The following is a 22,559-nucleotide window of genomic DNA, read 5'->3' on the forward strand; positions in this document are numbered from 1 at the left end:
ATGCTTAAAAAGACTCAGTGAAGTAAAGATATAAATCCTCCTGACTTAATCTACAAATTCAATGCAGACCTGATCAAATGACAACTGTGCCAGAAAAGAGGAAATTTGACTGGAAGAGTTCAACCATGAGAGAAAAATCAGAGAAAATCTGACAAACAATTAAAGATAGGAAAGTAAATCTACGAGATATTAAGGCATACTGGATGGCTACAGACATTATACAGCAGAATATACTGGTATAAGGCCAAAGAGATGAACAGAAGGAAACAGAGAAGTCAGAAATAGACACAAACACATGTGGCGACTTGTCACAAGACACATTAGCACTTCATGATGGTGGGAGGGACAGCTATGCCAGTCAGGGAATGAGTTCAGGAAAAGCAACTAGACAATGTGGAAATCAATACAGCTGGACAAATTTCTTAAACCCAAATAAATCTTAGGTGACTCAGAAATACAAATTTAAAGGAGAAATTTTAAAGTATAATGAAAAAATTATTTACTTTTCAGTTTTTTCAACCAAGGACATAAAGCCCAAATGTCATAAAAGAAAACACTACATAAAGACTTAACTATAACTATATTAAAAAAAAAAAAAAAAGACTTAACTAGTTTTTAGGCCAGGTGCAGTGGCCTACACCCGTAACCCTAGCACTCTGGGAGGCTAAGTCAGGAGGGTCACTTGAGCTCAGGAGTTCGAGACCAGCCTGAGCAAGAGCGAGACCTCATCTCTACTAAAAACAGAAACATTATCCTGGGACTGTGGTGAGCACCTGTAGTCCCAACTACTAAGGAGGTTGAAGCAAGAGGATTGCTTGAGCCTAGGAGTTTTTTTTTTAATTATTATTAAACCATAGCTGTGTACATTAAAATGCAATCATGGGGTACAATGTGCTGGTTTTATATACAATTTGAAATATTCTCATCAAACTGGTTAACACAGCCTTCATGGCATTTTCTTAGTTATTGTGTTAAGACATTTACATTCTACATTTAGTAAATTTCACATGTACCCTTGTAAGATGCACCGCAGGTGTGGTCCCACCGATCACCCTCCCTCCACCCATTGTCCCCCCTCCCCTCTCTCCCTCTCCCCTTTCCTCATATTCTTGGGCTATAATTGGGTTATAGCTTTCATATGAAAGCCATAAATCGGTTTCATAGTAGGGCTGAGTACATTGGATACTTTTTCTTCCATTCTTGAGATACTTTACTAAGAAGAATATGTTCCAGCTCCATCCATGTAAACATAAAAGAGGTAAAGTCTCCATCTTGAGCCTAGGAGTTTGAGGTTGCCGTGAGCTTGGCTGACACCATGGCACTATAGCCTGGGTGACAGTGAAAACAAAAAAGACTTAATTTTTTTTTTAATGTCGAAAAAGTCATAAAGTCAAAATACACACTGGGAAAAAAGCAACAGCCAAATATGTGACAAAGGACTAGCTTCTTTAATATACAAATAGCTTGGGTGGTGCCTGTGGCTCAAGGAGTAGGGCACTGGTCCCATATGCCAGAGGTGGCGGGTTCAAACCCAGCCCTGGCCAAAAACCAAAAAAAAAAAAAAAAAAAAAAAAAAAAAAAAAAAAAATATATACAAATAGCTTCTGTAAATAGATATATAAGAAGCAAACCAATAATTCAAAAGAAATGTAGGTGTAGACGATATGAAGAAGTGGTTCAAAGAAAAATGAACTCCAGGGCGGCGCCTGTGGCTCAGTGAGTAGGGCGCCAGCCCCATATACCGAAGGTGGTGGGTTCAAACCTGGCCCCGGAAAAACTGCAACAAAAAAATAACCAAGTGTTGTGGTGGATGCTTGTAGTCCCAGCTACTTGGGAGGCAAGAGAATCGTCTAAGCCCAGGAGTTGGAGGTTGCTGTGAGCTGTGATGCCACGGCACTCTATCAAGGGTGACAAAGTGAGACTCTGAAGAAAAGAAAAGAAAAGAAAAATGAACTCCAGGTGGCATACCCCAAGAGGGCATGGCATCCTGTGCCCTTCTCCCCATATCTTGCCCTATGCGTCTCTTCCATCTGGCTTTTCCTGAGTTATATCCTTTTATAATAAATGTAAGTAAATGTTTAAAAAAAGAAACAATAAATGAAAATACATTTAATTTCACTGATTGTTAGAGAAATAAAAATTGAAACATGACAAAATTTCTTGCTAATTCATCTATCAAAGTTCAAGAATAATTACCAGTGTTCACAATTTTGATACTTTAAAGAAATAGAAGCTCCTATACATTGGTAGATAATAAATTGGTATAACCATGATAGAAGACTATTTGGCAACATCAGTATTTTAAAGACTAGTCGAAGTAGAAGTTCCATTTATTAGATAAAAATACCCTTGGTTTTCTGAGACAGTTCCATTATACATTCCTGTGCTCTCAGAAGCCCCTCTGAATTAGCATTTGTCCAGACTTAGGCAATAGATTATATGATCACTTTACATTTCTAGGCATTAACTACAATTAAGTTCTCATGAGTATATGAAATGTACAAGTACATTAATTATAGCATTATTGTAAAAATGCTGGAAATAAATGTCTATCAGTAGAGGACTGATTCAATAAATAATGGTTTATCCTTACATCAGAATTTTATTTTATTTTATTTATTATTCTTTTTATTTATTGTTAAATCATAGGTGTGTACATTAGTGCAATCGCCTGTACCCATTCTAAGATGCATAATAATAGATCTTACATCAATTTTAAAGGAGTTTAAAATAAGGTTTAAGAAATAAGTTGGATATTACTGTGTGATTCATTTTGTTTATAAGCATGCATGTGTAAATATATAGATATATCTGGAAAAATACACAGCAAACTGCTAAACAGTGGTCACCTCTGCAAAGTGACATGGAAATAAGATGAAAAATTTAAGAATTTTACTTTTTCCTTTATACAAGTCAAGTTTTTTGTTTGTTTTTGTTTTTTAAAAATAAGCATTTATTCTTTTATAATAAAATTCTTTTTTTTTTTTTTGAGACAGAGCCTCAAGCTGTCGCGCTGGATAGAGTTCTGTGGCATCGCAGCTCACAGCAACCTCCAACTCCTGGGCTCAAGCGAGTCTCCTGCCTCCACCTCCCAAGTAGCTGGGACTACAGGCGCCCGCCACAACGCCTGGCTATTTTTTGGTTGCAGCCATCATTGTTGTTTGGTGGGCCCGGGCTGCATTCAAACCTGCCAGCTCAGGTGTATTCAAACCTGCCAGCTCAGGTGTATGTGGCTGGTGCCTTAGCTGCTTAAGCCACAGGCGCTGAGCCTATAATAAAATTCTTAAAAAAAAAAAAAAAAAAAATAGGCCAGGCACAGTGGCTCAGGCCTGTAATCTTAGTACCCTGGGAGGCTGAGGAGGGCTGCTTGTTTGAGATCAGGAGTTCAAGATGAGCCTGAGCCATAGTGAGACCTCCATCTCTACTAAAAAATAGGGGGAAAAAACTAGCCAGGCATGGTGGTGGGCACCTGTAGTCTCAGCTACTCAGGAGGCTGGGCAAGAGCTCAGGAATTTGAGGTAGCTATAAGCTATGATGCCATGGCACTCTATCCAGGGCTATACGGTGTGACTTGGTCTCAAAAGCCAAAAAACAAACAAACAAAACAACAGATGAGGGCTGGGCTTGGTGGCTCAAACCCATAATCCTAGCACTTTGCGCAGCTGAGGTAGGAGGATCACTTGAGGCCTGGAGTTTAAGACCAGCCTGGGCAACATATTTGAGACCCTGTCTCTATAAAAAAAATTTAAAATTTGATCAGGCGAGGTAGCTCATGCCTGTAATCCTAGCACTCCGGGTGGTTTGCTTGAGCTCACGAGTTGGAGACCAGCCTGAGCAAAAGTGAGACCCTGTCTCTATTAAATATAGAAAAACTAAGGCAAAAGGATCACTTGAGCCCGAGTTGGACGTTGCTGTGAGGTATGACGCCATGACACTCTAGGCGTCACGGTGACAGCTTAAGACTCTATCTCAAAAAAAAATTTAAATTAAAAAAATTTTTTTAAATCCCAGCTACTTGGTTGGCTGAAGTAAGAGGATCACTTAAGGCCTGGAGTTCAAGTTCAAGCCTGAACAACATGGCAAGACTCTGTCTCTATAAAAATTTTTAAATCCCAGTACTTAGTTGGCTGAAATGGGAAGATCACTTGAGCCGAAGAGTTCAAGGCTTCAGGAGCTCTGATTAAGCTTCTGCATTCCAGCCTGAGAGAGAGAGACCCTATCTCTAAAAGAAAAAAAGCCTGAAAAACAAAAAATAGATGAACCTTAGTTCTTTGGCTAAGACAAAGGGGTTGAGCTGATCCACATCATCATTCTCAGGGTGAACTTCAGGGATAAGTAAATTGATGAAAAGTGAGCCCCTCCTCAGCTGTACCACCTGGGGGCAGAGGGATCAGCCCACATCATTTACTCCTGATGGACAGGAGGGGACAGGAAGTGGAGGAGAGAGGGCAGCTGTTTTTGGAGACCCAGCCATAGTGTATGAGTGGGAAGTGCTTTTGCAAATAAATTCATCATTCAAGAGATAATTGGAGGCTCAGCATGACTTCTCCTGATTTCTCCGCAAATCATAGCCTGACAATTGAAACAGGTTAGGAGTGGGAGCCAAGAAGCCAACTCTAACTTCACCTGTACTACAGACTGTTAACCACGGAACACTCGGAAGAGGATGGTACTCAGGCTTATGGGTGATTGGTGCCATTTCCTTTTCCATTCTATTGTTTTATTTTGTTACCTTTTCTAGAGTGCCTGTTGTTACCATTAAACTTGGTAACTTAATCCAAGGGGGTAGGCAAGCCAAGCAAAGCTAAAAATGGCTGTCCACCAGTTTCTCGGACTAGTCCACTAGCCACTCTACAGTTAACCTCCGAGCACAGCCATACCACAGCAGCAGAAAGGAGGTAATGATACTGCGCCGGAGGTCTGCATACTCAATAAAGTTATCCCATTGAGTCCTCGGAGGCTGTCACTAAATGACTGCATAACTGGAGAGGGTTGAGCGAGGTGATCTCTGAGGCCTCTTCCACCTTGAACATCAAATGATCTGTAACAACACCCACTCACCTCAACATTGACCAGTACATATTTATGTAGGTCATGGAGCAAATGACAAAACCTTTGGGAGCAAGGTCTCCAGATAAGGCCGCAGAAGAGGTGAGATCTTCTTCCTCTGTGACCTATCACTGTGCTTGGCACACACCAGATGCTCAGTATATATTGGTCACATGAAGTATGTACACTGTGCCCTTGAGACCCGGGGTCCACAGGAGATGGAGGAGGGGGCAGCAACTCTCATTAAGTGTCACTAAATGGTACTTGCTCCTTTACAGGTATCAAGCTTAGGACAGGAGATAAGAATACAAAGAATCTCTAGACTGGGGGCACCTAAAGAAGCAGGTTACGGCTCGGCACCTGTAGCTCAGCGGCTAGGGCACCAGCCACATACAATGGAGCTGGTGGGTTCAAACCCAGCCTGAGCCTGCCAAACAACAATGACGATTACAAAAAAAAAAAAAAATAGCTGGGCATTGTGGCAGGTGCCTGTCATCCCAGCTACATGGGAGGCTGAGACAAGAGAATTGCTTAAGCCTAAGAGTTGGAGGTTGCTGTGAGCTGTGACGCCACGGCACCCTACCAAGGGTGACATAGTGAGACTTTGTCTCAAAAAAAAAAGAAACAGGTTACCCTGTGAGTCTGACTGGTGGCTCCTGCCAAGTGCAAGAGCAAGGCAGACAGGCACACTCGCTTTGGGTCTGGGAGGGACAAAGCAGTGCCTTTTATTGTGGTTGAAGAGTCCTCTGTGAGGAATAACATGATTGTGCATTAATGGTGGATACTGCTTTTCCTCCTTACCTAATATCTTTGAATATTACATTAAATTGTTCTTAAGCCAGCAAAATGGTTATTAAATTAGCATAATGCTCGTGAGTAGGCAAAAGCAAGGGGGGTTTTCTGAGAGATCAGAGGTGCTGCCTGGGCTCCTTCTGCTGCCAGAAGCTGTTGGAGGTGGCCCTGGTAGCAACATCAGCATCTGCAGCCACAGCCCCTGTGTCAGCAGTGCAGGTGTAGCCTCCACTCTCCCCTGCTCTGGTCAGGGTTTTTGTTTCTGGGTCTGTATGTTAGTATGAGTACAGGAGAGTGCTTATGTGTACACAGGCATGCTTTTGCACACGGGTGCACTTACATGTGTACATGGTTACAACTTTAGTGTGGATATAACATGTTTGTGTGTATCAGGGCACACGTGTGTGTGCAGGTATGCCTGTGTGTGTATGGTGCACATGTAATTTTTTTTTTTTTTTTGAGACAGAGTCTCACTTTATTAACCCTCGGTAGAGTGTCACAGCTCACAGCAACCTCCAAATCCTTGGGTTTAGGCGATTCTCTTGCCTCAGCCTCCCAGAGTAGCTGGGATTACAGGTGCCCACCAGCTAAGTGCACATGTAATTTAAATATAAAAGCTCTTCAGGAAGCCACAGAGGTGTGCACCCCATTGGTTAGGGACTTGCTTCTTTGGGAATTTCAAATTCCAAAGCCATTTGTGGGGAAGCAGCCAGCACCATGTGAAAGATCTCTCTCTAAAATTTACATACATATGTGCTAAAATTCAGCTACTGGGGGAAGGGAAAAGAGAGGCTGGGCCCTCTGAGGCCTCGTCCTTTCATCTTGCCTTTGGGGCACTAGAATTCTTGTGATATCTCACAGCAGCACGGTCATACCCTGCAACACAGCTGGCCTCAGTGTCTTAGGAGGAGATAGTGGAGGCTGAGGAGGCCCCCTCCTCTGTAGCACTACCTTCCAATCTCGCTGGACCTGATGGCCCCATGGTAGAACTAGGCCTAGGGGACTGACAGTCACAGGCCCCCCAGGGACCTGGCCCAGAAGATTCCTCAACAGGTGTTTTGGAGGCTCTGTGAAGCAGCAAGATGGGGTCTGAGTCTCGACCTGCGCACCTGCAAAATGAGGACAACAGAACCTCCTCCCCAAGGGTATTGGAAAGCCTCAGTGAGATGAGCCTGCACAGCACTGCACTCAGCACTCCCCTGCCCACCTTGGGGTCTGAGGCTGCCCCAGCTCTAGAGCTCCCCTCGAGGTCAGCTGCAGCCTTTGCTGCAACAGCATCGCAGTTCTCCACCTCCCTTCCAGGTACTCAAGCCACAGTATCCCTCAGGGAGCAAATGAAGTGAGAACAGACAGCGGGACAGAGCCTTGAGCTGTGGGTCCTGGGTCCTGCTGAAGGTCAAGAGTCGGGGAGGAATCAGCCCCAGCACAAAGAAGAGGAGAAACGGTGGGCAACTGAGGTCTCTCAGAAACCGAGAATGATGAGGAGAGGACAAGTGACCAACAGTGTCAAAAGCAGCCGACAGAAAAGGTGAGGTCCTGGAATTAACCATGGGATTTAGTCCCATGTGGAGGTCAGTGGTGACCGTGACAAGTAGTTTTGGAGGAATGGTAGGGACAAAAACAACCTGACTGGAGTGGATCAGGAAAGAATGAAAGCAAACAGTCCAACAAGCATGGACAACTCTCCCCAGGAGTTTTGCTATTCTTCCTGGAGCACAGACACAGCAACAGGAAGCCGTTTCCCCAGGCTTACTGCATCGGCCACAGCTGGTCTCCAGGATACTTGCCCTGTCCACTTCAGTCTAAGCTTCATACAGACATTTTTTTATGTGGTGTCCACATTTTCCAGTGGTTCCTGGCAGGAGGGCTGCCCTGATACAAGCTAGTCTGTTCTAGCTGGAAGCAGAGGTACAAGGCCTCAGCCTCGGGGATGTCCAAAGCTGAGTCTCTCCTGTGTGCTCAGAGATCCTGAGACTCAGCACCACAGAAGATAGCCAATAAAGTCTCTACCAATCTGCACACTGGGCCCCAGGTCTGGTTTATCAAATTGTCTTCTGCCACAAGGACCAGTAACTTACAGCTGTTGCCATGGCAACCAAGCAGCCAGCCTGCTGTTCTAGCTAACAGCCCTGAACCTCCTGCTGCCTACTTGGCTTGGGGAACAGCAGGGGTAGATACCCCCAGAGTGTCTGAGAGGCTGGAACATGGTGCGGGGGCGTGGGAAGTGGGGGAGAGAGAATGGGAAGGTGCCCAGGAAATGCAGATCTTAGTGCTTTTAGAATTGTTCTATAATGTTCCACCAACAGGTTGGGGCCAGCAAGCTGTAAGATGACTTGTGCTGGAGGGGTTTCCACATCTTCCTGCCGATGCAGACCACTTCTCCAGGAATATCTCCCCACATCCTCCACTCCCTTTCTGCAAGCTAAAGGAGGGAAGGGCCCCCGAGGGGCACAAACAGCCAGAAGAGAATCCCTGTAGATACAGAGGAGCCCTGAGACAGAATAGGCCATTGGGAACCAAAGTTGGTGGGTCCCAAGGTTGCTTTTGAGAGGCTAGAACCCCTGTGTCCTCCTGACTCTTTCTGAGACAGAGGATGTTTCTTTTAACCAGTCCTGAATGTCTCTAGTCTGAACACAGTTGAGTGCCCAGAGATTTTGAAGTCATACAGATGAGAGCTCAAGCCTTGGTAACCTCAAGTATTACCTGTCTAACATTAGGCAAGTAACATCACCTCTCTGACCAATTTCTTCAGCTGTAAAAGAGGGGTGAGTAAAGTATCCATCTTATCGACTTACGTCAGGATTAAGCAAGATGGAGTACATAAAGTATGCAAGACACGGTGCCCGGCACATAGCAAGCTGTCGGTAAGCAGGAGTTTTATTTTTATTTTTGCGGTTGTTAACAGCATCATGGATGACTACCTCAGCATATCTAGAGGTTAAAGAAATAATTAAGTAAGAAACTTAAAAGAACTGAGAAGGGCAGCGCCTGTGGCTCAGTGAGTAGGGCGCCGGCCCCATATACCGAGGGTGGTGGGTTCAAACCCAGCCCCGGCCAAACTGCAACAAAAAAATAGCTGGGCGTTGTGGTGGGTGCCTGTAGTCCCAGCTACTGGGGAGGCTGAGGCAAGAGAATCACCTAAACCCCAGAATTGGAAGTTGCTGTGAGCTGTGATACCACGGCACTCTACCGAGGGCGATAAAGTGAGACTGTCTCTAAAACACAAAAGAACTGAGAAGAATGAAGGCAAACCTCACTATATATGGTATGTGTGTGTATATACATAGGTTTTGCTTTTTATATTTATTTTTTTTTTCCATTTTTAACCATGTAATTTTACTGGCGGAAGTTTCCTGTCTTCCCAAAGCTAATCCTTACCAACTAAAATTAGGAATTCTGAAAAAAAAAATTCCACAAGAAACTCACAAACAAGCTTAAAAATGCATTATCTAAGGTTTTTAAAATTAAACTCCATTATTTTAGCGTTGATGTGTGAATTTACTTTAAATGTCCCTGATCTATTTCCTCTTTCTGACAGTCTACTTTTCCAGATGCTCCTCAAAGATGCATTCCTCATTCTCGCCCGCTGCTTTTCTCCTTGCACTAGTGCAGCCTTTCTTCTGTCTCTCCCTTCCTCTTACAACTTCATTCTCTACTTCTGATCCTGTCCTGATTGTACTTTCACATTCTGGGTGCCTGGCCCTGGGAGGAGGGAGCCAGAGACCTGCAGCAGCGAGAGGGCCAGGGCACTGGGGAGCGACAAACCTGACATCCTCCCTAGCAGAAGACCCAACAGCTAATCTATCTATCTATTTATTTATTTAGACAGAGTCTCGAGCTGTCGGCCTCAGGTAGAGTGCCATGGCGTCACAGCTCACAGCAACCTCAAACTCTTAGGCTCAAGCGATCTTCTTGCCTCCTGAGTAACTGGGACTACAGGCGCCTGCCCTAACACCTGGCTATTTTTTGGATGCAGTTGTTATTGTTGTTTAGCAGGCCCAGGCTGGGCTCAAACCTGCCAGCCTTGGTGTATGTGGCTGGTGCCCTACTCACCGAGCCTGTTTTTGCTTTTTAAAAAGTTACCAGGCTTGGGCGGCGCCTGTGGCTCAGTCGGTAAGGCGCCAGCCCCATATACCGAGGGTGGCAGGTTCAAACCCGGCCCCGGCCAAACTGCAACCAAAAAATAGCTGGGTGTTGTGGCGGATGCCTGTAGTCCCAGCTGCTCGGGAGGCTGAGGCAAGAGAATCGCTTAAGCCCAGGAGTTGGAGGTTGCTGTGAGCTGCGTGAGGCCACTGTACTCTACAGAGGGCCATAAAGTGAGACTCTTGTCTCTACAAAAAAAAAAAAAAAAGTTACCAGGCTTGGTGCCTGTGGCTCAAGTGGCTAAGGTGCCAGCCACATACACCTGAGCTGGCGGATTCGAATCCAGTCTGGGCCCACCAAACAACAACAATGACGGCTGCAACCAAAAAATAGCTCCGCGTTGTGGCGGGCGCCTGTAGTCCCAGCTACTTGGGAGGTGGAGGCAGGAGAATCGCTTGAGCCCAGGACTTGGAGGTTGCTGTGAGCTTTGATGCCATGACACTCTACCCAGGGCAACAGCTTGAGGCTCTGTCTCAAAATATAATAATAATAAAATAATAAATAAATAGTCAATAAGAGATGTCTATAGGTGATAGTGCTACAGTTTTTTTCTTTATACTTCTGTTTACCCAGATTTTCCAAATTGAAAAAGTAATACTTCTGTAATTAGAAAAAGCACATTCTTCTTAAAGGTTAGAGAAGAGCATTAAAAGTGAGCTAAGGACTATGCTTTAAATGGGAATATTGTATGGCATGTGAATTATATAAATAAAGCTGTTGTTTTAAAAAGCCTTAAAATATGAGTCAAGGTGTGCAAGAATAACCCATCCAAAATTGTTAATATAAAAAGGTATAAACTAAAGCCAAAAAAAAAGCTAAAAGAAAGAAATCAAATGAGGCAAGAGCTGGAAAACAGAGCCTTTATGTACGAACTAGAAAGCTGGATAATTCACTCTATCAGCACAGTGGGAAATCAGGTACTCGTACACACCCATCACTGGTGGGCGTAAATTGGTACAAACGCCAAAGAAGGCAAATCAGTGAAAATTACAAACGCTACAAACATGTATACTCTTTGACACAGTGACTCCTTTTTAGAATTTTATGCAATATATATTTTAGTGTGACAATAATGTATGTACAAGGTTATAAACCACGGCATGGCCTGTAACAGTGAAAGACTGGAAAAGTCACTAGGTAACTGGTCAAATCAGTTATGGTATATCCATACAATGAAATAAGCTGTAAAAATAGAAAGAAAAGAATGAGGAAACTATTTTCTGATATGGAAAGATTTCCAAGCTCCATCAGGAAGTGAAAAAACTCAAGGTACAAAACAGTATATATAACCTGCTACCTTTTATATGAAAGGTGAACTTAATAGTGGCTAGAGGGCACTGAGTGAAAACTGAGCAGATGGGTACAAAATGCCCAAGTGAACCTGGGTACTGATCTGTACTGCTTGGTCTTAGAACCTTATTAATATATTACCTATGATAAAATAAAGTTTATATGCTTAGAAAAGAAGCTAAAAAGTGACATGACTCTGGGAGGCCAAGGTGGGTGGACTGCTTGAGCTCATGAGTTCAAGACCAGCCTGAGCAAAAGCAAGACCCTGTCTCTACTAAAAATAGAAAAACTGAGGCAAGAGGATAGCTTGAGACTGAGCTGGAGGTTACTGTGAGCTATGATGCCATGGAACTCTACCCAGGGTGACAGCTTGAGACTCTATCTCAAAAATAAATAAATAAATAAACAAAAAGTGACATGATGTGATGTCTGGAATTTGTCATAAAATACTCCAGAGGGAAAAATATTGGGAGGGGTCTAGATGAAAAAACAATGCCAAAATGTTAATGTTAAATGTTGAATGTGGTTGGGGTGTTCCTAGAGGTTCATTGCATGTTTAAAATTTTTCACAATATAAAAATAAATAAATAAATAAAAATTTTCATAATAGGCTTGGCACCTGTAGCTCAGCAGCTAGGGTGCCGGCCACATACACCGGAGCTGGTGGTTTCGAATCCAGCCTGGGCCTGCCAAATAACAATGACAACTATAACCAAAACACAGCCAGGCATTGTGGTGGGCGCCTGTAGTCCCAGCTACTTGGGAGGCTGAGGCAAGGGAATCACTTGAGCCCAAGAGTTTGAGGTTGCTGTGAGCTGTGATGTCACAGCACTCTAATGGAGGGTGACAAAGTGAGACTCTGTCTCAAAAAAAAATTGTTTTTTTCATAATAGATTATCAAAATTTAAAGAGGTATTTATAAGCTGGGCATGGTGGCTCACACCTGTAATCCTAACACTATGGGAAGCCGAGGCAGGAGGATCACTTGAGTTCAGGAGTTCAAGACCAGCCTGACCAAGAGCAAAACCCCATCTCCACTAAAAATAGAAAAAATTAGATGCGCATGGTGGTGAGCAGCTAAAGTCCCAGCTACTCGGGAGGCTGAGGCAGGAGGATCACTTGAGTCCAGGAATTTGAGGTTGCTGTCAGCTATGATGCCACGCATTCTAGCCTGGGCAGTGTGCAGCACAGACTCACAACACATGCTTAAGGTTAATAAACAGAAGCTATTGTCTAATTTTCTTGTCATCTACAGATACATTTCTCCTTGCAGCTCATTAAAGAAATGTAGCCCTTTATAGAGGAAGGTTAATCAAAGGTCTTTTGCTTGCAACCTCATGATCTGACTCTCCACAATGAGATAAGGCTGCCCAATAGGAAAACCCTGCCATCAGCCTGGAGAGACAAAAGGAACTTTGCTGCTGTCCCCACAAAGCACCTGCCAACCTCTCCACAGGGTGCCCTGCAAACCTAACAGGGAAGGGGAGGCCAGTTTCACTAGATTGATGAGAAAAGGATGTGGAGCTCTGAGTAAATCTGTGAGTTTGGTGTAAGAAGGGTTTTTATGAGTAGGATGGAGTAATTCTCCACATCTCTAGAGATCAGAGAAAGAACCACTGGGTCTAGGCTGGGGCAAGAGGCCGTGTCCCCTAATGGGCACAACGTAAGGGTATATGGCACACCTCCTGGGTGACAGGCACAACTACAACAGGGACTTTACCTAACGCATTGTAACCTAATTGTTCCCTCATATTAATCTGAAATTTTTTTTAAAAAGGACTTTCCATGGCCATTGAACCAGGGAAGCGTATGCAGGGAGCACTGCCTTGCTGTTTCCTGGGGCTGGGAGATGAATCCAGAAGCAGTCCTGTGTGCCCCACCTCCCCGCCCTGGGAGGGGTTCCCAATCCCGGCCTGCCTGCACTAGCCTTGGTCTCCTCTCCCAGGAGGAGCAGGACCCAGCAGGGGCAGCTCCATTAACCAACTGAACCACCTTTCCCCTCTGCCTTAGGACAGAGATCACAGTGAGAAACAAAGGTGTGGTCTGGCACACCAACTAAAGTACTGACTCAGGAACAGGACACCTGGATAAGAATCCCAGCTCTGCCAGTTACTAGTGGTGTGGCCTTGCACAAGTCAGCTAACCTCTCTGTGCCCCAGGGCCTATCCCCCAGGGATGCTGGGAGAAGAAAATGAGACCCTGTGTACGAAATGCTGAGCACACCTGGGTGTGGCGTTAATGCTCCATTATTAGTAACTACTAGTAAGCTTGTGTTGAGGCTGAGACAAAGCCATCCACAGGTCCCCTTTCTTTCCCGAGGTTCTTGTCTTGAGGAGGGATCCAGGATGCCTTCAGGTCTATGTCCAAGAGAGACACCTGAACCCCTCCTGAGTTAGCAGCACTTGTGTGGTCACATCCATTGCCAGCCTTAAGGCACCTACTGTAATAAAGACAGCAGTCCCTTCTGCTTTTACAGCAGTAGACAATCTGTAAAGCAATTTCACATGCACCGTCTTATTTGAGCTCTCACTTGATGAGCCTGTGAGTATTATCATAATAGCCATTTTACAGATGAAGAAAGCGGGGACTCCATGGAGGGTGTGCAACAGGTGAAGGACTGAAACCCAGATGTCAGACTCCTGGTGTATGTGACTTTCAGTCTTCCTGGCAGAGGTGGGGGGGAGTCCTGCCCTCCTCATACCCATTCTCCTTCTCAGCTTCTGTGCCAGTGGTCGGTGACCACCTGACAGGTGGGGACAGGCCCTGGTCTCACTGGGTTGTGTCCTCACCAAGCCAGCTGTCTGTACAGCTGGTCTACTTGGGGCCACCCAGTGGAGAAACTCAGGGCTTTGGAGACAAATTTCCTCCTATGTAACATTTTAAAATATTAAGTCTTGGTGGCGGTGCCTGTGGCTCAAGGAGTAGGGCGCCGGTCCCATATGCCGGAGGTGGCAGGTTCAAACCGAGCCCTGGCCAAAAACCAAAAAAAAAAAAATATTAAGTCTTACAAAAAAGAAAGATCTGCTCTTCCAGAAAGAATCTCCTTTATCCCTTAGCCCTGAGCTAACTGAAGTTGAGAATGTAAATACGAAAACGTCACTGAGCTTCAGAGGATCTGGAAGCCTCCTCAAATGTGAGCCTCTAATCCCCTCTCCTACCTCATGGGCCACAGCAACCCAAGACCCATCTGTGGAGGGAGCTCTGTGGGCCCTTAGCTTCCTCTAACATAGCCTAAGTATTGTCAGTCCTGGAACCTACATGGAAAGTTTTGGTATTTGATTTTTTCCAGTTAGAGCTGAAATAGCATTTTCATTCTCCACCCTCATTTTTAAGAGCTGGTAATTTTCTGAGACCATTACTATTTGGGCTGTGGTATTCTGATCCCAGAGGTAAGGTACACAGGGAATTTTCCTAAGCCAGTCTGAATGCTAGAAGGTACTTTCGATGTGACTCAATCACTCTCTGCCATAGCATCTTGGGGTCAATGAGAGCCTTACAGTTATAACCTTTTTGTTTGCTTCTGTCAGTTTAAAATCATCAACCCAGTGAAACCAAAGGGCAAAGCCCAAGACAACATCTTGTCTCAGCTCCTCTGGGGAGGCACCAAAGGCAGATGATTCTGGGAGGCTGCCCCTGCAAAGCTGTTTCCAGCCGCAGGCAGCCTGGGTTCAATTTTGATGTCTTAGGACAGCTTTCTCTTCCCCCTCCTTCCTGTTTGTTTGCAAGCCATCCAAGATGTTGGTTTCCTTAGGCAAAGGGTTCTTCTCCTGGGGGAACAGTATTCAGAACAACAACTGCCTTGTAGGAACCCTTAGAGATCGTATGGGTCAAAATGCAAACTTGAGAAAATCTCCAAATAGCACAGAAGATGATGCCCACGTGAGCAGAACTACCACTGTGGCGTGGCGCTGTCTCCTGCCTTTCAAAATTCTGCACGTTACATCATTGCTATTGACCAATAAAGCATATGCTCATATTAAATCAATTAACAAAAACAAGCCAGAAGTATTTCTTTTCTTTCCTTGTTTCTTTTTTTTGTTGTTGTTGTTGTTTTTGAGACCAAGTCTCACTCTGCTGCCCAGGCTAAAGTGCCATGGTATCAGCCTAGGGCATACCAACCTCAAACTCCTGGGTTCAGGTGATCCTCCTGCCTCAGCCTCCTAAGTAGCTGGGACTACAGGTGCCCACCACAACACCTGGCCAATTTTTCTGTTTTAAGTAGAAACACAATCTTGCTCGTGTTCAGGCTGGTCCTGAACTCCTGAGCTCAACTGACCTTCCTGCCTCAGCCTCCCAGAGTACTAAGATTATAGGTATGCACCACCCATAACAATTTCTACATGGGGTGTGGGGAACAGCTTTTATTTTGTTTGAGAATCCTAGCATCCATTTTCCCTTCCTAAGACCACCATGATTTCCTTTTAGGGAATTTCTTCCTGTCTCTGAGGGCAACCTCCTTGGAAGGGTAAAACCAAGGGTCTGACCTACATTATGGAAGCCAGAGGAGCCCTTGCAGGGCTCTTTGGTGACACACCACTTCCTTCCAGCAAAGGGCAATCACAGGACTTAGATGAGCCAACAAGGTCTTCTCAAGACCAGCAACAGAATTTGTAGAGTCTGTGTCTTCCAGCAAGGTGATGCTGGGTGTACTGGTCACTTGTGGGGAGCTGTGGTCTCATGTGGCCCCAGCATGTTGGTAGCATCTCCTCCAAATTTCATTCACCACCAATTCCATCAGAGGCTCCTTTGCAGCCGGCTGACAACCTGTTCTGCCTTCTGGTTTGCCTAATTCAGAGGGAATGTGCTTGGCTTTTTAAAGACAGTGTGGTGTGGTGGAGAGAGTTTTGCGGGAGATTGGGAGGCCTGGATTGTAGCCCCAGCCTGCTCAAGCAAGCCGTGTAGTCCAACTCCTTACCAACATTAGAGCAGTGATTTTACTCTAGAAAGTTCCCTCATCTGGCCCTTTTAAGGAATTCTGCCATCCTCCCCTCCATCCCTTGCTGCACTAGCCTGTGCATTCTGAGCACCTTGTCATAACTGTTTGACCAGGGAAGGCACCTGACCCAGAGGGAGCACAGCCAGGTGTTGGTTAAGGAGTAGCCTTTCACCACTGTGGCCTGGCTCAGCAGGAAGATCCCGGCCCATGCCAGGCTCTCTCAGGAGGTGGAAAACTGATTGTGTTGGGCAGACAAAGGTGCTGAGCTCAAGGGCCCCAGTTTGGGACTTGGGCCAGCAGAAGTGTGGAGAAGACAGAGTGAGTGAGAATACACGGGATGTGCACTGAGGAGACGGAGAGACTGTGTAAGAGAGACCCCTGAGAGAGAGGCAGGGGTCAGGGACCTCGGCTTCCTCCACTTTCAGTTCTCTGGTGTCCTCACAAAACCATCCTGCTCTGAGGTCACTCCCAAGGGCCTTTCCTCCATGCAGCTGCAATGGCCCTGGCTGCAGTTGGAAGGGTAGGCAATAGCACAGTCTGATGTGAAAATGAAAGGATCTTTCCTAAATGGGAGCCACCCATAAGCCCACAGATCCCCCTGACAATCCTATTCACATAGCAGGTACTTTTATTGTCCCCATTTTGTAACTGAGGAAGCAGAACAGAGATGTAATCTGCCTAAGTTCACATAGTAAATTGCGGAACCAGAATTCACCATGGTATGAAGCTGCGAGTCATGGCATTTGCCAAATAAGCAGCTTCTGTCCCTGAGCGGGTGTTCAGCAGAGGCCCCAGCAAGTATTCTATCCTGGAGCATCTATTTATTTGCCATGGGTAAGCAGCCACGCATAAGGGGCCTTCTGGCCCTGGCTCTGTGCCACACACCTGGTGGCCTGAAGGAACTGAAAGTTGCAGCCCAAGAGCTGTTGGGAGCTCTTTCCTGATAGCCTTGTGACGGTGACAGGGCACACAGGCCCCGTCAGTCTGGATGGTGGCAGGACAGTCCACTGCTGGCATTGAGGTGGTGGCTGAAGAGCAGTCATCCTTTCCTTGTGGGACTGCAGGAGATGTTTGGGTGGAAGTTAAGGATGAGGCCAGGGTCTCAATGGCCCTGCCAGCTCTGAGGAGATCAAACGAGTCTAGTCTCAGGAAAGGGTCGAAGATCATACAGCAGGGCAGGTGTGAGCATCAGGAGGGGTGAGGCTGAGCTGAATGGCTCCTCTTAGGCACACTCTCCCCTGGCATTTTTCATGCCTTTCCCACTTTTCTGCAAGCACTGAGGCCAAGGGCCGGAGTGTCTCCTTCACTTTTGATTCTTGGAACCCTGCACAGTTCTTAACACATAGCTGGTGCCTCATAAATATATCTGAAAAGGCTGAATATATGACATAAGCAAGCTGGGAAAGCAGCGGGACAACAATAAAATTAACGTAACAGTAAGTGCTGAGCACCTCCTAATAGTACCACTTACAGTAAATAATCAAATCTGCCTCACGACCCTGTGATGTGCGTACTGAGGCACAGAGAAGTTAAGTAACTTGCCCAAGGTCAAAGTGCTAATAAGTGGTGGAGCTAGACTTGAACTGAGGTCGTCACACTCCAAAGTCTGTGGTCTGTGATGATCACTGTCCTCTCGTTTCTACCCTGTAAAAACTCCCTAGTATGTTACACAAAGCTCCTTAGCAGCCTCAGCCCAAGAGTGAGGACCTGTAACAGGCCCACCGTGACCCTGGCAAGCACACCAACATCCTGGCAACAAGGACATGGGTGATGCATCCCATGAAGGGCCAAGTAGTGAGCAAAGAAATAGAGGCCCTGCCACTAACAATGAGCCTCCCTCTGATACAATCGTTATTCACACAATATTTACTGTGTATCCACCAAGTGCCAAGCCCTGGCGCAACTAGACAGACATAGTCCTTGCACTCAAAGAAGCCAAGTGATGATATTAATGACCCTTGTTCTGTGCCAGGCATGCACCACTGTGTGCACTTTGTCCCTTTTAATGTAATCCCTGTGATCATAATTATGAGTATTGTATTGATGAAGGCTGAGGGAGGTCAGATCACGTGCCCCATGGTAACTACACATATTTACAGATATCTGCATGGCAGGTGCAGAATCGAACACTGCAGACAGCCCTGACTCTTATGGGCTGTGATGAAGAGCAGTAAAGAACATGTGGGCAAGATCGTTTCTGGGGTAACCGATGGATGGATGACAAAGCAAGGGAAAGCAACAAAGTGGTAAAGGGGCTGGAGAGAGCTAGAGAGAGTGGCTAACCATGGTCAGATATGGGGTGTTGGGGGTGTTCTGGGCTGAGAGGACAGCCTGTGCAAAGGGCCTGGGGCAGGACAACTTGATGTGCTGGTGGAAAGAAAGGGGGACTGCACATCTGGAGTGCAGTGAATGGAAGGAACAACAGGAGATTGTAAACTGGGAGATCAGAACCCAGGCCTGCCTTGGCACCCATAGCTCAGTGAGTAGGGCACCTGCCACATACATTGAGACTGGTGGGTTTGAACCCACTAAACAACAACAACTGCAGCCAAAAACTAGCTGGGCATTGCGGCGGGCTCCTGTAGTCCCAGCTACTTGGGAGGCTGAGGCAAAAGAATTGCTTAAGCCCAAGAGTTTGAGGTTGTTGTGAGCTGTGACACCATGGTGCTCTACCAAGGGTGACATAGTAAGATCCTGTCTCAAAAAAAAAAAACAAAGAACCCAGGCCTGTGTGCTCCAACAACATCCAAGTCTGTGGCCAAACAGGCAGTGTACAAGGGAACTACATAAGGAATCGACTTCAGAGGACAAAAGTCCCAGGTTACAAGTCCCCACGAAAGAGACAAAACCTCACCATGCCAGTTGTCAGCACATAAAGAAAAAAACTCAGCTTGTGCAGACAAGATCTTTGTTAAGTCTGACATGTCTCATAGGTCCTTTGGGACGAATCCCACTGCGCAACTTATGAAAATTAATAATCCTAACACTTGGTCTTTGAAGTGCTTTGTGTATGCAAATACTTCCCAGCAGGAAGCAATTTCAGAATGAATATTGTTTCTTTAATGACCGTCATGGTCACTTGGGGTTTAGACTTGCCCTGGGGATGGCTGAGCTCTGCACCCTCCTTGCACAGGGGCTGTGTCTGGCGTAATGGTGGATGGTACTAGGCTCCCCAGGTCTGTGAACTATCTGGTCTCAGAAACGCCTCACGCCTGTGTGCTGGCATGAAGAGAGAGCAATGTCAGTCTTCATCAGCCACTTCTCCTCAGGGTCACACAAGCCAGGAGGCGGGGAGGGTTCAGCTGTTGTCCTAACTACCCAGAGGCACAGCCCACAGCCCTGCTGGCGACAGAGGCGAGGGGTTTCTGCTGAGAGGCTCGGAGAACATTGCGAGAGGGGAGGGCAGACGAGCACAGCTCGGCCCACAGGCTTCGGAGTTGCCCCTCTTTCCTTCCACCCTACTCCAGGGTTTCTATGGGCGCTGAGTGGGACCCCACACACCTAACAATTAAATTTTTCCTCTTTTTCTATTATTGTGTGGTTGGGAACCTAGATGCCTGCTTTATATCCTAGCACTGTTGACGAATTAGCTGCCACACCCATCCTGAGCCTTGCTTTCTCCATCTGTAAAATGGAGGTACAGACAGTCCCTAGTTTACAGCAGTAAATCAAAGAACTGGCACCAAGTCCTTTGCCCCACGTTTAGCACATAGTAGGCCTCGACGTTTAGTACATAGCAGGCCTTGTAGGTTCAATCATGGCAGAGTCCCCGTGTGCTCACTACAGACCAGGCGCTGTAGAGATCAAGTATCATTGCTGACCCTGTCCACTGGGTGTACAATGAACAGCTGTGGAGAAACAATCTATAGCACAGCTGGTTGACCTTGCAGGGGCACCTGCCCTGGGCCTGGTGAGTGGCATGGGCACATGATAAAGATTCTATGTTTTTATGAGCTAGGGACAACCTGGAAATCTTTGCAAGTCATTGCAGCAAAGTAAGGAGCAGGGAGAAGGGCCCCCCTAAAAGCTGTCTCCTCAGCTTTGGCCCCTATCGCAGTGTTTTTCCACCTTTTATATCTCATAGCACACTTGAACCTTAGTTAAACTTTCACAGAACACTTAAATTATGTTGGTCAAAAAAAAAAAGAGTAGGCAGCGCCTGTAGCTCAAGCGGCTAAGGCACCAGCCACATATACCAGAGCTGGTGGGTTTGAATCCAACCTGGGCCTGCCAAACAATGACAACTACAACCAAAAAATGGCCAGGCGTTGTGGAGGGTGCCTGTAATCCCAGCTACTCGGGAAGCTGAGGCAAGAGAATCGCTTAAGCCCAGGAGCTTGAGGTTGCTGTGAGCTGTGACGCCACAGCACTCTACACAGGGTGATAGCTTGAGGCTCTGTCTCAAAAAAAATAAACAAACCAATATACTTACTGTGCTTTGAACTTCTTTTGAAAATAATTTAATCAATGATCTTTAAAATTTTTCATTTTTTTCCCATTTGTTTCCTTTGACAGGATACCAGACAAACACCAGTTTGCCTGAGTTTTAAAAGAATATTTGCTTTGCCCCACTTGAATGACCAATAAACATATAAGTCTAACTGGCAAAGTGAAAGGGGGGCAAAAAATTTTCTTTTTTTGAGACAGAGTCTCACTTTGTTGACCTTGGTAGAATGCTGTGGCATCATAGCTCACAGCAACTTCAAACTCTTGGGCTCAAGTGATTCTCTTACAGGGGCCCGCCACAACGCCCAGCTATTTTTAGAGATGAAGTCTCACTCTGGCTCAGGCTGGTCTCAAACCTGTGAGCTCAGGCAATTCACTCACCTCGGCCTCCCAAAGTGCTAGGATTACAGGGGTGAGCCACTGCACCCGGCCATGATCTTTAAAATTTTTCACGGCACACCAGTTGAAAATTACTGCTGGGGCAGCACCTGTGGCTCAGTGGGGTAGGGCGTCAGCCCCATACATCCAGGTGGCAGGTTCGAATCCGGCCCCAGCCAAACTGCAACAAAAAAATAGCCGGGTGTTATGGCAGGCACCTGTAGTCCCAGCTACTCGGGAGGCTGAGGCAAGAGAATCCCCTAAGCCCAGTTGGAGGTTGCTGTGAGTTGTGACGAGGGCGATAAAGTGAGACTCTGTCTCTAAAAAAAGAAAGAAAAGAAAAGAAAATCACTGCTCTGGGGAAAGGAAGTGAGAAGACCTCTCCTGGTATTAATGAGAGCCAGGCCTTCTCAGGGTGTAAAAAACATTTGGCCCCTGGAGTTGGCTTCTGTGTTCAAATGTGGCTCTACCCTCTCTTCCACCAGCTCTGGGATCGTAGGCAAGAGATTCAACCTCCAGGCTCAACCAATCAACACTTACTAGGGGCAGACACCATGCTGGGTACCTCAGCTCCTTTATCTGGTAAAAATAATAAGAATAAGAAAACAGCATGGTGATTCCTCAAAAAATTAAAAATAGAATTACCATGTGCTCCAGCAATTCCACTTCTGGGTATATACCTAGAAGAATTGAAAACAAGGTCTTGAACAGATATTTATATACCCCATTGTTCTGTTTTGTTTTGCTTTGTTTTGTTTTCTGGAGACAGAGTCTTACTCGATTGCCCAGGCTAGAGTGCTGTGGCTTCAGCCTAGCTCACAGCAACCTCAAACTTCTGGACTCAAGTGATCCTCCTGTCTCAGCCAACTGAGTAGCTGGACTACACGTGTCCACCACAACACCCCACTAAAAATAATTTTTCTATTTTTAGTAGAAACAGGGTCTCACTCTTCTTGCTCAGGCTAGTCTTGAACTCCTGAGCTCAAGTGATCCTCTTGGTTGGCCTGCTAGAGTGCTAGGATTATAGGAGTGAGCCATCAAGCCCAGTCAATACACCTATATTATTCACAATAGCCAAAAGGTGGAAGCAACCCAGGTATCCACTGAAAAATGAATGAATAAACAAGGTGTCGTGTGTACCGACAATGGAAAATTATTCAGCCTTAAAAAGAAAGGCAATTCTGATACATGCTACAATGTAAATGAACATTGAGGACACAGACAGTATTTACATGATTCTACTTATTTGAGGTACCTAGAACAGTCAGATCACAGGGTCAGAAAGCAGAATGATGGCTGCCAGGGGTGGCAGGGAAGGAGAATGAGTTCACGTCTAATGGGTACAGAGTTTCAGTTTGGGAAGATGAAAATGTTCTGAATGCCACTAATTGTACACTTAAAAATGGTTGAAATGGTAAAGTGTATGTTACTCCACTGGAAACTTTAACAATAAGAAAAATAACTCAATACTGAGCACCGATACCACCGTAATTTCTGTTACACAGGGAAGATGCACCAGGACTAC

General features: G+C 45.8%; 1 protein-coding gene and 1 non-coding gene across 5 annotated transcripts in view; both read right to left on the bottom strand.

Annotated features, from left to right (window-relative positions):
• Positions 1 to 22,559, bottom strand: part of GALNT16 (polypeptide N-acetylgalactosaminyltransferase 16) — an 89,785-nt gene that overhangs the window by 46,639 nt on the left and 20,587 nt on the right. The window lies entirely within an intron of this gene.
• On the bottom strand, positions 20,708 to 20,833 carry LOC128595222 (small nucleolar RNA SNORA27). Its single transcript, XR_008382870.1, has one exon. It is a non-coding gene; the product is annotated as a small nucleolar RNA SNORA27 (small nucleolar RNA).

This window comes from Nycticebus coucang, chromosome 9 (genome assembly GCF_027406575.1).
Source record: "Nycticebus coucang isolate mNycCou1 chromosome 9, mNycCou1.pri, whole genome shotgun sequence".
Lineage (NCBI taxonomy): Eukaryota > Metazoa > Chordata > Mammalia > Primates > Lorisidae > Nycticebus > Nycticebus coucang.